Genomic DNA, 11,861 nt, shown 5'->3' on the forward strand with positions numbered 1-11,861 from the left:
ATGGCTGAAAACCAAACTTTCAGCAACTGCCTTGAGCACCTTGTCATGGCACCACCAGTAGCAGCCATCTGCCAGAGCCTTTGGACAGCTGCTGAGTAGATGTTCTAGAGAGCCTCTTCCTGAACAAGTGGACAGGAGAGTGTCTCGCTCTTCCCCCAGACATGGAGGTTTGCTGGGCTTACAGGGCATCGTAGACCGCCTGCAGCAGGAACTGGATGCAAAAGAAATCTCCCTGCATGATGACCGACCATGTGATCCTTCGCTGGAGAGTACTCTCCCACCCTGTCCACGCACCCTGTTGTCCTACTTTCATGCTCACTCTCTTTTCCTCCACCCCTGCTCGGACCTCTTCCTGGAGTAGATGGATTCTCTCCCTGCCTTGGGCCTTGCTGACCTGGGTCTTTGGGAAGTAGCCCAGACCTGCTCTACCTGTTGCCACGGTGCCCACCAAAGCCTTCTGTCTCAGGCATGACTCTGCCACCTCCACAGCCTTCTCTGCCCCTCCATTTCCTGCCTGACACCTTACAATCCTTGGAGTCCCTGTACTGTAGGGCTTCTCTGGTGCATGCCACCATGAATTCTTCAGTGAGGCAGCTAAATGGTAGCCACAGGGTGTTACTTGTCCCATACAGTGCTGCGCTTGTGAGGCTGCGTGGGAGTCCCAGCCATTTCCGAAGAAAGCTGCTGATCTTCCTTTCAAGGGACTCAACTGTTGAAAACGGGACTGCATAAACCAGCAGTGGCCACAGGACTCGAGGCAGGATTGAGTGCTAATACAGTACATCCGGAAAGTATTCACAGCGCATCACTTTTTCCACATTTTGTTATGTTACAGCCTTATTCCAAAATGGATTAAATTCATTTTTTTCCGCAGAATTCACAACACCCCATAATGACAACGTGAAAAAGTTTACTTGAGATTTTTGCACATTTATTAAAAATAAAAAAGTTGAGAAAGCACATGTACATAAGTATTCACAGCCTTTGCCATGAAGCTCAAAATTGAGCTCAGGTGCATCCTGATCATCCTTGAGATGTTTTTGCAGCTTAACTGGAGTCCACCTGTGGTAAATTCAGTTGATTGGACAGGATTTGGAAAGGCACACACCTGTCTTTATAAGGTCCCACAGTTGACAGTTCATGTCAGAGCACAAATCTGGGGAAGGTTACAGAAAAATTTCTGCTGCTTTGAAGGTCCCAATGAGCACAGTGGCCTCCATCATCTGTAAGTGGAAGAAGTTCGAAACCACCAGCACTCTTCCTAGAGCTGGCCGGCCATCTAAACCAAGCGATCGGGGGAGAAGGGCCTTAGTCAGGGAGGTGACCAAGAACCCGATGTTCCCTCTTTCAGAGCTCCAGAGGTCCTCTGTGGAGAGAGGAGAACCTTCCAGAAGGACAACCATCTCTGCAGCAATCCACCAACCAGGCTTGTATGGTAGAGTGGCCAGACGGATGCCACTCCTTAGTAAAAGGCACATGGCAGCCCGCCTGGAGTTTGTCAAAAGGCACCTGAAGGACTCTCAGACCATGAGAAACAAAATTCTCTGGTCTGATGAGACAAAGATTGAACTCCTCGGTGTGAATGCCAGGTGTCACGTTTGGAGGAAACCAGGCACCGCTCATCACCAGGCCAATACCATCCCTACAGTGAAGCATGGTGGTGGCAGCATCATGCTGTGGGGATGGAACTGGGAGACTAGTCAGGATAAAGGGAAAGATGACTGCCGCAATGTACAGAGACATCCTGGATGAAAACCTGCTCCAGAGCGCTCTTGACCTCAGACTGGGGCAATGGTTCATCTTTCAGCAGGACAACGACCCTAAACACACAGCCAAGATATCAAAGGAGTGGCTTCAGGACAACTCTGTGAATGTCCTTGAGTGGCCCAGCCAGAGCCCAGACTTGAATCTGATTGAACATCTCTGGAGAGATCTTAAAATGGCTGTGCACCGACGCTTCCCATCCAACCTCATGGAGCTTGAGAGGTGCTGCAAAGAGGAATGGGTGAAACTGGCCAAGGATAGGTGTGCCAAGCTTGTGGCATGATCAATCAATCAATCAACATTTATTTATATAGCACATATTCATACAAAAAAATGTAGCTCAAAGTGCTTTACAAAATGAATAGAGAAATAGAAGACACAATAAAAGATAAACATAAGTCAACATTAATTAACATAGAATAAGAGTAAGGTCCGATGGCCAGGGTGGACAGAAAACAAAAAAACTCAAAAGGCTGGAGAAAAAAATAAAATCTGTAGGGGTTCCAGACCAAGAGACCGCCCAGTCCCCTCTGGGCAATCTACCTAACATAAATCAAACAGTCCTCTTTGTATTTAGGGTTTTCATGGAAGGACCTGATGATGATGGTCACGTAGACTTCTGGCTTTCAGTCCATCAATGTTGGTGCATCATGATGCTTTGAGTAGGTGGTGGTGCGGTGGTGGGGCTGTGCGTGGAACTTGGTGTACGCACAGTTTTATTAATCTGGACTTTTTTGTGTGTATGCACATTTCCAGTTTTGTCCGTACATCCTGTTTTAGTGTGAACTTTATGCACGCCATTATATATGGAGCCCAATGAGTTCCCCTTTGTCAAAGTGCATCGACAGCGGAGTCAAAGTGCGGAGTGGTGGCTCTGAGGAGGCGGAGTGGTGGCTCTGAGGCTAGTGATCTTCACTGGCAATCGGAAGGTTGCCGGTTCGAATCCCGTAAATGCCAAAAGGGACCCTGCTCTGTTGGGCCCTTAACTCTTTCAGGGCTGATGTCGACTTTTGTCAAAATTCAGGGGTAGAAGACGGTAATCAGCTGTAAACTGCAACAAAACTCACTCTTACATTTTAGTTTGATTCTCTTTGCTAGAAGGAATGTTACATAGCTTTGTTGATTTAACCTCGATTCCCTACGCATTCCTGAGTAGCGAAGAGCAAATATCCTCTAAAATGGCATCGACATCTGACGAGAGACCAAAGTAAACGTACAAAGCAAAATATTCCATGGATGTTTTATGTAATTTTGTTGAATAGGACTCCTACGTGTTGGACTCTGAGTTTGATGCAGGTGATCTGAAGATGGATATTTGAAAACGAAAGTGAGGTACCAGCATCATCTGATTGGTCGCCAGCCGATCGTGGTGCTGAACACTTTCGTGTAGCTGATGCGTCTATAGCAGTGTTCGCCTGGGAGCAGATTATTTAAGGCTTTATAAACCATAAGCAGTATTTTAAAGTCAATCCTGAATGACACAGGCAACCAGTGTAGTGACATCAAAACTGGAGAAATGTGTTCGGATTTTCTTTTCCCAGTTAGGATTCTAGCAGCTGCATTCTGCACTCGTTGCAAATGATTTATGTCTTTTTTGGGTAGTCCTGAGAGGAGTGCGTTACAGTAATCTAGTCTACTGAAAACAAAAGCGTGAATTAATTTCTCTGCATCTTTCAATGATATAAGAGGTCTAACTTTTGCTATGTTTCTTAAGTGAAAAAATGCTGTCCTAGTGGTCTGATGAATATGCGATTTAAAATTCAGATTACAGTCAACGGTTACCCCTAAATTTTTTACTTCCGTCTTAACTTTTAATCCTAGTGCATTAAGTTTATTTCTAATAACCTCGCTGAATCCATTATATTCAAAAAGACTTGAGGCTGTAATTGCTGCCAATGGTGCATCGACAAAGTATTGAGCAAAGGCTGTGAATACTTATGTACATGTGATTTCTCAGTTTTTTATTTTTAATAAATTTGCAAAAACCTCAAGTAAACTTTTTTCACGTTGTCATTATGGGGTGTTGTGTGTAGAATGCTGAGGAAAAAAATGAATTTAATCCATTTTGGAATAAGGCTGTAACATAACAAAATGTGGAAAAAGTGATGCGCCGTGAATACTTTCCGGATGCACTGTATATCCAAGCTTCAAACCTACCAGGCAGGCCAGAACTATCAACCTTGGTGATCCACCTCCCAAGCTCCTGGGTGGACTTCTGAATGGAAGCTGTGTCTTTCAGACTTGAGTCAAAGAAAAACTGTAATATTCTTTCGACACAAGAATTCAGACCCTTTACTCTGTACTTAGTTGAAGCCACTTTGGTAGAGTCTTCTTGGGTCTTGGGAATTTTCTGCCATTCTTCTCTGCAGATCCTCTGAAGCTCTGTCAGGTTGGATGGAGACCGTCGGTGGACAGTTACTTTCAGGTCTCTCCAGAGATGTTTGGTTGGTTGAGTTTGATTTAGCTGGGCCATTCAAAGACTTTCATGGAGTTGTCCCTAAGCGAATCCTGTGTTGTCTTTGCGTTATATATAGGGTCATTGTCCAGTTGGAAAGTGAACCTTTAACCTAGTCTGAGGTCCAGAGAGATCTAGAGCAGGTTTTCATTAAAGATATCTCTGTACTTTGGTCCATTCAGCTTTCTCACACCTGTGTCTAGTCTCACAGTCCCTGCTACTGAAAAATATCCCCATGCTTCACTGTTGGAATAGTATTGTACAGGCGATGAGTGGTGCCTGGTTTCCTTAAGACATGATGCTTAGAACTGAGGTCAGACGTTTTCTTGTTGGTTCCATCTCTCCAGAGAATCTTGTGTGAAAGGATCAGACTTGACACACTTAAAAAGGTTTGGGGCAGCCACCCATATATTATCCCTGGCTGCAGTGGGTTTGTTTTTTGTAGACAGAAGTGTCTCTGATGGAGTCCAGACATGAACTGTTTGAGGTTTGAGAAGATGGCGGTTTTAACAAACAAGACCAGAAGTGACTTGGGGGAACTGGAAGTGACCTTCTTCTGACATCATCGTAGGCACTGGAGCCGGAAGTGACTTCAGCCTAAGTGCCAGAACCGGAAGTGGCATCAGCCTAGGCGCCAAAACCAGAAATGGCGTCTTCAGAGATGAGTCAGACAGGTTCTCCCTGTGGCTGATCTGCAGCGATAACAGGAGAAGGTTTAGTGCACCCTTCCACCCCCTGGCTGGCGTGAAATTATCCTTTGCTTGGTCTATACGTCTTCCTACTTGCACGTGCGTGACACTTGATTCTCATAGACTGAGAGTCCTTCAGCTACATTTTTGCAAACATCAAGCAGTCTTTCATGTGTCTTCTGGCCACTCTGCCATAAACACCTAGAATAGTGAAGTCTTGAAGTAGTGATTGTCCTTCTGGAAGTTTCTCCCTTCTCCATGGAGGTCCTCTGCAGCTCAACTAGAGTGACCATTGGGTTTTTGGTCACCTTTTTTGCCAAGGGCCTTCTCACCTGGCTGCTCAAATTGGCCAGGTGGTCAGTTATAGGAAGGATGAGAGTTGGTCTAAACTTATTCCATTTAAGAAAATATAGAAGCCACTGTTTTCTTGGGAACCTTCAATGCTATAAATTTTTGCAACCTTGTGCATAGCTGTCCCTCAACTCAATCTTGCAATAAATTCCTTGGACCTTATGGCTTTGTTTTTGTTCAGCTGTGGGACCTTCTATGTGCTAGTCCATAATCATGTAATCATGTCCAATGTATTGAATTGACCACAGGTAGACTCCAAACACGGTGTAGAAACATCTCGATGATGAATATAATGGGATACAAATGAGGCAAAGCAAAGGGTCTGAATACTAGTGTCAATGTGGTATTATGTTGCTTTTTTATTTTTAATAAATTTGCAAAAATTTTGAAAAATGCTGTTTTCATTTTAGCATTCTGTGATATTAAGAGTTCTGTGATGAGGGAAAAAAACAATCTAAAGAGAATGTTTCACTGAGTGATAGTTGTTTGATTAACTGACTGTTTTATATGGGCCAAAATATGGCTCCCATGTGGGTTCCATATCGTTTAGTACACGGTGACTGATTGTCTGGTATAGGTGTGCTGGGAGAAAGCAAAAACTTGGACAATTTGGGGTTCTTTGGGGATAGGGATATAAACCCTTGGTCTAAATAAATGCACCTAAGTTTGAAGCAATCATTTAAAATAATGAAAGGTTTTTTAAACTTACATTTACTTATTTGGCTGTCACCTTTATTCCAGCATTTGAAATACAATTGGTTACAATTATTTTATTATTGCAATTGAAGCACAGTCTGGTGAAGTGAATTGCTCCTTGTTTCAAAAAAAAAAAACTCACAATGCCAGGATTTGAACTCCAAGGCCTTAACCACTATGCAACACTTACGCCAAGCATTTACTCAAAGAACATCAAAACATTTTTTTACATTTTACTTTTAACAAACTTAAAATGCCAGTGGCGGCACAGTGGCACAGTGGTAGTGCTGCTGCCTCGCAGTAAAAAGACCTGGGTTCACTTCCTAGGTTCTCCCTGCATGGAGTTTGCGTGTTCTCCCTGTATCTGTGTGGGTTTCCTCCGGGTGCTCCGGTTTCCTCCCACAGTGCAAAGACACACAGGTTAGGTGTATTGGTGATCCTAAATTGTGCTTTGTGTGTGTGTACCCTGTGGTGGGCTTGCGCCCTGCCCGGGGTTTGTTCCTGCCTTGTGCCCTGTCTTGGCTGGGATTGGTTCCAGCAGACCCACGTGACCCTGTGTTAGGATATAGCGTATTGCATAATGGCTGACTGACTGACTAAAATCTCAGTTCAAATTACACCAAATTTCTCACCATAAAGGTAATCTCCAATTAAAATTGCATATCCTGCAGATTCATATTCTGCACAGGAAAATATTCTGATGTGTTTTAACAAAAGTGTGGTATAGGGGTTATGGCTTTGGACCTCAAACCCTGAAGTTGTGAGTACAAATCCCACTACTGACATCATGTCATAATGAACCAGGCACTTCACCTGCCACTGCTCCAGCTGGAAAAACAAAAGTAATGTAACCAATTGTATCTCAAATGTTAAAGTCACCTTGGATAAAGGTGTCAGCCAAATAAGTAAATTTAACTTAATAAAACTTTAATTATTTTAATTGTTTATCTCAAGCTTAGGTGCATATTACCTAGACCACATTCTCTCAGGCCAGCCCTTTGCACTCCCCGAAGTGTTGAGATTTTTGCTTTCTCCCAGCTCACCTGTACCAAGCAATCAGTTAACAGTGTACTAACCCATATACCTGTAGACCCCATATCATCCTTGGATGCAAAATTTGATGACTCCCATGCAGACCACCCATATGTGATCCCTATTTTGGTCTGGATAAAACACAGTGGGGACCCATATGGGCTTGCTACCTTTGTACATCTAAAGAACAGATAGAAGGTTCCATCCATCCATCCTCTTCCGCTTAGCCAAGATTAGGTTGTAGGGGCAGCAGCTTGAGCAGAGATGCCCAGACTTCCCTCTCCCTGGCCACTTCTTCTAGTTCTTCCAGGGGAATCCCAAGGTGTTCCCAGGATAGCTGGGAGACATAGTCACTCCAGCATGTCCTGGGTCTTCCCCAGAGCCTCCTCCCGGTTGGACGTGCTCAGAACACCTCACCAGGAGGCATTATTGAGCCACCTCATCTGACTCCTCTCGATGCGGAGGAGCAGTGTTTCTACTCTGAGCCCCTCCCGGATGACTGACTCACCCTGTCTTTAAGGTAGAGCCCAGACACCCTGCGGAGGAAACTCATTTCAGCCGCTTGTATTCGCGATCTCGTTCTTTCGGTCATTACCAACAGCTCATGACCATAGGTGAGGGTAGGAACATAGATTGACTGGTAAATTGAGAGCTTTGCCTTACAGGTCAGCTCCTTTTTCAGCACGACAGACCTATGCAGAACCCACATCACTGCGGATGCCGCACCGATCCGCCTGTTGATCTCACGCTCCATTCTTCCCTTACTCATGAACAAGACCCCGAGATACTTGAACTCCTCCACTTGGGGCAGGATCTCGCTCCCAACCCTGAGAGGGCACTCCACCCTTTTCTGGCTGAGGACCATGGTCTCAGATTTGGAGGTGCTGATTCCCATCCCAGCCGCTTCATACTCAGCTGTGAACCGATTCAGAGAGAGCTGAAGATCACGGCCTGATGAAGCAAACAGGACAACATCATCTGCAAAAAGCAGTGACCCAATCCTGAGTCCACCAAACCGGACCCTCTCAACACCCTGGCTTTGCCTACAAATTCTCTCCATAAAAGTTATGAACAGAATCGGTGACAAAGGGCAGCCCTGGTGGAGTCCAACTTTCACTGGAAACGGGTTCGACTTACTGCCGGCAATTCGGACCAAGCTCTGACACTGGACTCTGGAACCAATCTCCTTGAGTGGGCCTGGACTCTCTACCCCTCTAGAGTTGCCCCCAGTGAGAGGTGCCGAGCGGGTGAGGGCATACTTATTGCCCCCCGACTTGGAGCCTGTTCATTGGGGTTTACCAGGTGGACAAGAGGGTAGCCTGCCTCCTCCTTCGGGTGGGGGAACAGGTCCTAGCTGTTGTTTTGGCATATGCGCCGAACAGCAGTTTGGAGTACCCATCCTTTTTGGAGTCCCTGAAGGGGGTGCTAGAGGGCATATCTTCTGGGGACTCCCTCGTACTGCTGGGAGACTTCAATGCTCACGTGGGCAATGACAGTGAGACCTGGAATGGCATGATTGCGAGGAACGGCCCCTCCGATCTGAACCCGAGAGGTGTTTTGTTATTGGACTTCTGTGCTCGTCACGGATTGTCCATAACGAGCACCATGTTCAAGAATAGGGGTGTTCATATGTGTACTTGGCACCAGGCCTCAGTTCGATGATCGACTTTGTGGTCGTGTCGTCAGATTTGTGGCTACATGTCTTGGACACTCGGGTTTAGAGAGGGGCGGAGCTGTCAACTGATCACCACTTGGTGGTGAGCAGGCTTCGATGGTAGGGGAGGATGCCGGTCAGGCCTGGTAGGCCCAAACGTGTTGTGAGGGTCTGCTGGGAACATCTGGCAGAGTCCCCTGTCAGAAGTAGCTTCAACTCCCACCTCCAGCAGAACTTCAACCATGTCCCGAGGGAGGTGGGGGACAATGAGTCCGAATGGGCCATGTTCCGTGCCTCTATTGTTGAGGCGGCTGACTGGAGCTGTGGCCATAAGGTGGTCTATCCCCGAACCCGTTGGTGGACACCGGCGGTGAGGGATGCCGTCAAGCTGAAGAAGGAGTCCTATGGGACCCTTTTGCTAATAGGTACCGGCAGGCAAGCGGAATGCGGCTTCGGTGGTTGCTGAGGCGAAAACTTGGACGTGGGAGGAGTTTGGGGAGGCCATGGACAACGAGTTCCGGACGGCTTTGAGGAGATTCTGGTCCACCATCCGGCGTCTCAGGAGGGGGAAGCAGTGCAGTGTCAACACTGTATATGTTTGGAATGGTGTGTGACCTCGACTCGGGACGTTGTGGGTCGGTGGGGGGAGTATTTCGAAGACCTCTTCAATCCCACTAACATGCCTTCCAATTAGGAAGGAGAGCCTGGGGACTCAGAGGTGGGTTCCCCCATCTCTGTGACTGAGGGCACCGAGGTGGTCAAAAAACTCCTTGGTGGCAGGATCCCGGGGGTGGATGAGATACGTCAGGAGTTCCTCAAGGCTCTGAATGTTGTAGAACTGTCTTGGTTGACATGCCTCTGCAACATCACATGGACATTGGGGACAGTGCCTCTGGATAGGCAGACCGGGGTGGTGGTCCCCCTCTTTAAGAAGGGAGACCGGAGAGTGTGTTCCAACTACAGAGGGATCACACTCCTCAGCCTCCTTGGAAAAGTCTATTTGGGAGTCCTGGGGCCTCATGTATAACGCCGTGCGTAGAACTCGCACTATAACATGGCGTAAGCACAAAAGCCGAAATGTGCTTACGCACAGAAAAATCCAGATGCAGGAATCTGTGCGTACTCCAACTTCCACGTTCTTTCGCTACATAAATCCCGATCAGCGTGAAAACTAACGCGCACGCCGATTATGTAACGCCCCAAATCCTCCCAGAATTAAGCCTATTTGAATATGCAAATCAATATAAATCGCCCTTAAACGCAGCCTTCTGTGAAAAGACAATGGGAAAAGCACGGGGGGAAACATAAGAATTTCAGCGAATACCAAGTGGAGGCAAAGGAAAAACATACTATTTGTTCAAATAAGCCGTGGTATAATCAACAAAATGAAGTTGATCGAGTGGCATAGTGTGTTGGAGAAACTTGAAAGCTCACATTCACAAATCGCACAGTGCCGGAAATAAAAAAGAAGTCACATATCAAAGTCGCCGTGGAAAGCCGAGTTGTAAGCCCACTGTCTGAGTGTCATATGAAAGCTTATTAGGGTACAGAGAAAAAAGCCACACGGTGGGGAAAAAGCACGAAATGTCCACTTCAATCTCGACATTTCCACTTTAATCACGTAGTTTATTTTGTCATTAAAGTAGAACATCATAAAATTCATCTTAAAATTGTTTAATTAACCAGTTTCTAAAATCACATCGTAATTAAAGTAGCACGTTAAATGCTTTGTTTTGTATTTGATCTTCTATGTGCTCTATGTGTGTGAATCACTACTTGCATCTTAAACCGGCTCTCTTCCTCCAACTGGACACAGAGTCCATTACATTCGTGATATTACAGCTCTCTGAATAACTAAAATACTGAGATGTATACGTGATATCATTTTCATGATGATAGGAGTTAAAGCACGTTATTAAACATGTTTCACTTCGATGAAATAATTTATTGCAGCAGTACTCAGGGGCGGCTCTAAGCTTGTGGTGGCACTGGGCAGAGGAAGAATCGGTGGCTCCTTAAGCCCGCCAATGTCATGCACGGTGGATGGCCACGTATGTTGCAGACACTAGTCGCCTCGTGCTCATGACACAAGCATTTAACTTTTGCCGAACTTTGTCGCTGCGTTTTTAGCTGTGTTGTTATTTTATCTTTCTGTTTTATATTCAATATATATTGGCGTAGCCGTCACTGCAGTCAGTGCTTTTCTTTCCCCAAGTAACCAATCGCCATACAATCAGCTCTGTAATAGACGTTAAGCCATCTGTAAGCTTAGCGCCGATTCTTCAAAACGTTTAAAGAACATTGAAATATCTTCGTAGTACATGTTTAATTATTCTATCCTTAAAGACACTCCCAGTGAAGAATATAGATTATTTAAATGAAGTTAAAGTTTTATCTGTATAATTTAACAAACATATTTTGCTGCATTTCACCTTAAAAATGATATCGTCATCATATGTAAATACGCGCTTTATAAAGTGGCTCAGGTTGTGCGATATTATAACTGTAGTGCAAGTTTACAGTGGGGTAATTGTACTTATAAGTACAAACTGTTCTACAAGGAGCACTTGATTGGCTGCATTTAAAGTTCTTGGGATTAAACTGTTTTGAACCGCGAGGTCCGTACAGGAAAGGCTTTGAAACGTTTTGCCGTGGCAGAGACAGCGTGTCCTTAAAGCTGTATACCGATAATTCTCTTTCCGATCAGCTGCTGCTGTGATTCACACTCAGATACAGTGATATAAATACTCCGAGTGGTGCAGTGAGAGTAATATGGAAAAAGATGATCCGCTGTGGCAACTCCTAACGGGAGGAGCTGAAAGAAGAAGAAGAAGAAGAAGAAGAAGAAGAAGAAGAAGAAGAAGAGGAGGAGGAGGAGGAGGAGGAGGAGAAGTGAGAGTAACAACGCTAAAGCAGTTATGGCATTTGGAATACTATGGCTGTTCCCTGGACCATTATATTGTTACGAGTTAATTACAATCAGATGCATTACACTAATAAACAATATGCGGGTAGTTTCTGTGTATTTATAAAGCCGCGTCATGAAAATAATGAGTAATCACACAGAGCTTTGACGCTGGGTGCCACCAGTTTGCAAAACCGAGCGGAGAACTTGCGTACGACAACGCATGAGGTACCGTGGAAAAGTGCGTGGCTTTACGCCAAGTGTAGGTTTTATACATCGCGATTTGAATGTGGAAAAGTTCTTACGCAACATTTC

Source organism: Polypterus senegalus, chromosome 3 (assembly GCF_016835505.1).
Source record: "Polypterus senegalus isolate Bchr_013 chromosome 3, ASM1683550v1, whole genome shotgun sequence".
Classification (NCBI taxonomy): Eukaryota; Metazoa; Chordata; class Cladistia; order Polypteriformes; family Polypteridae; genus Polypterus; species Polypterus senegalus.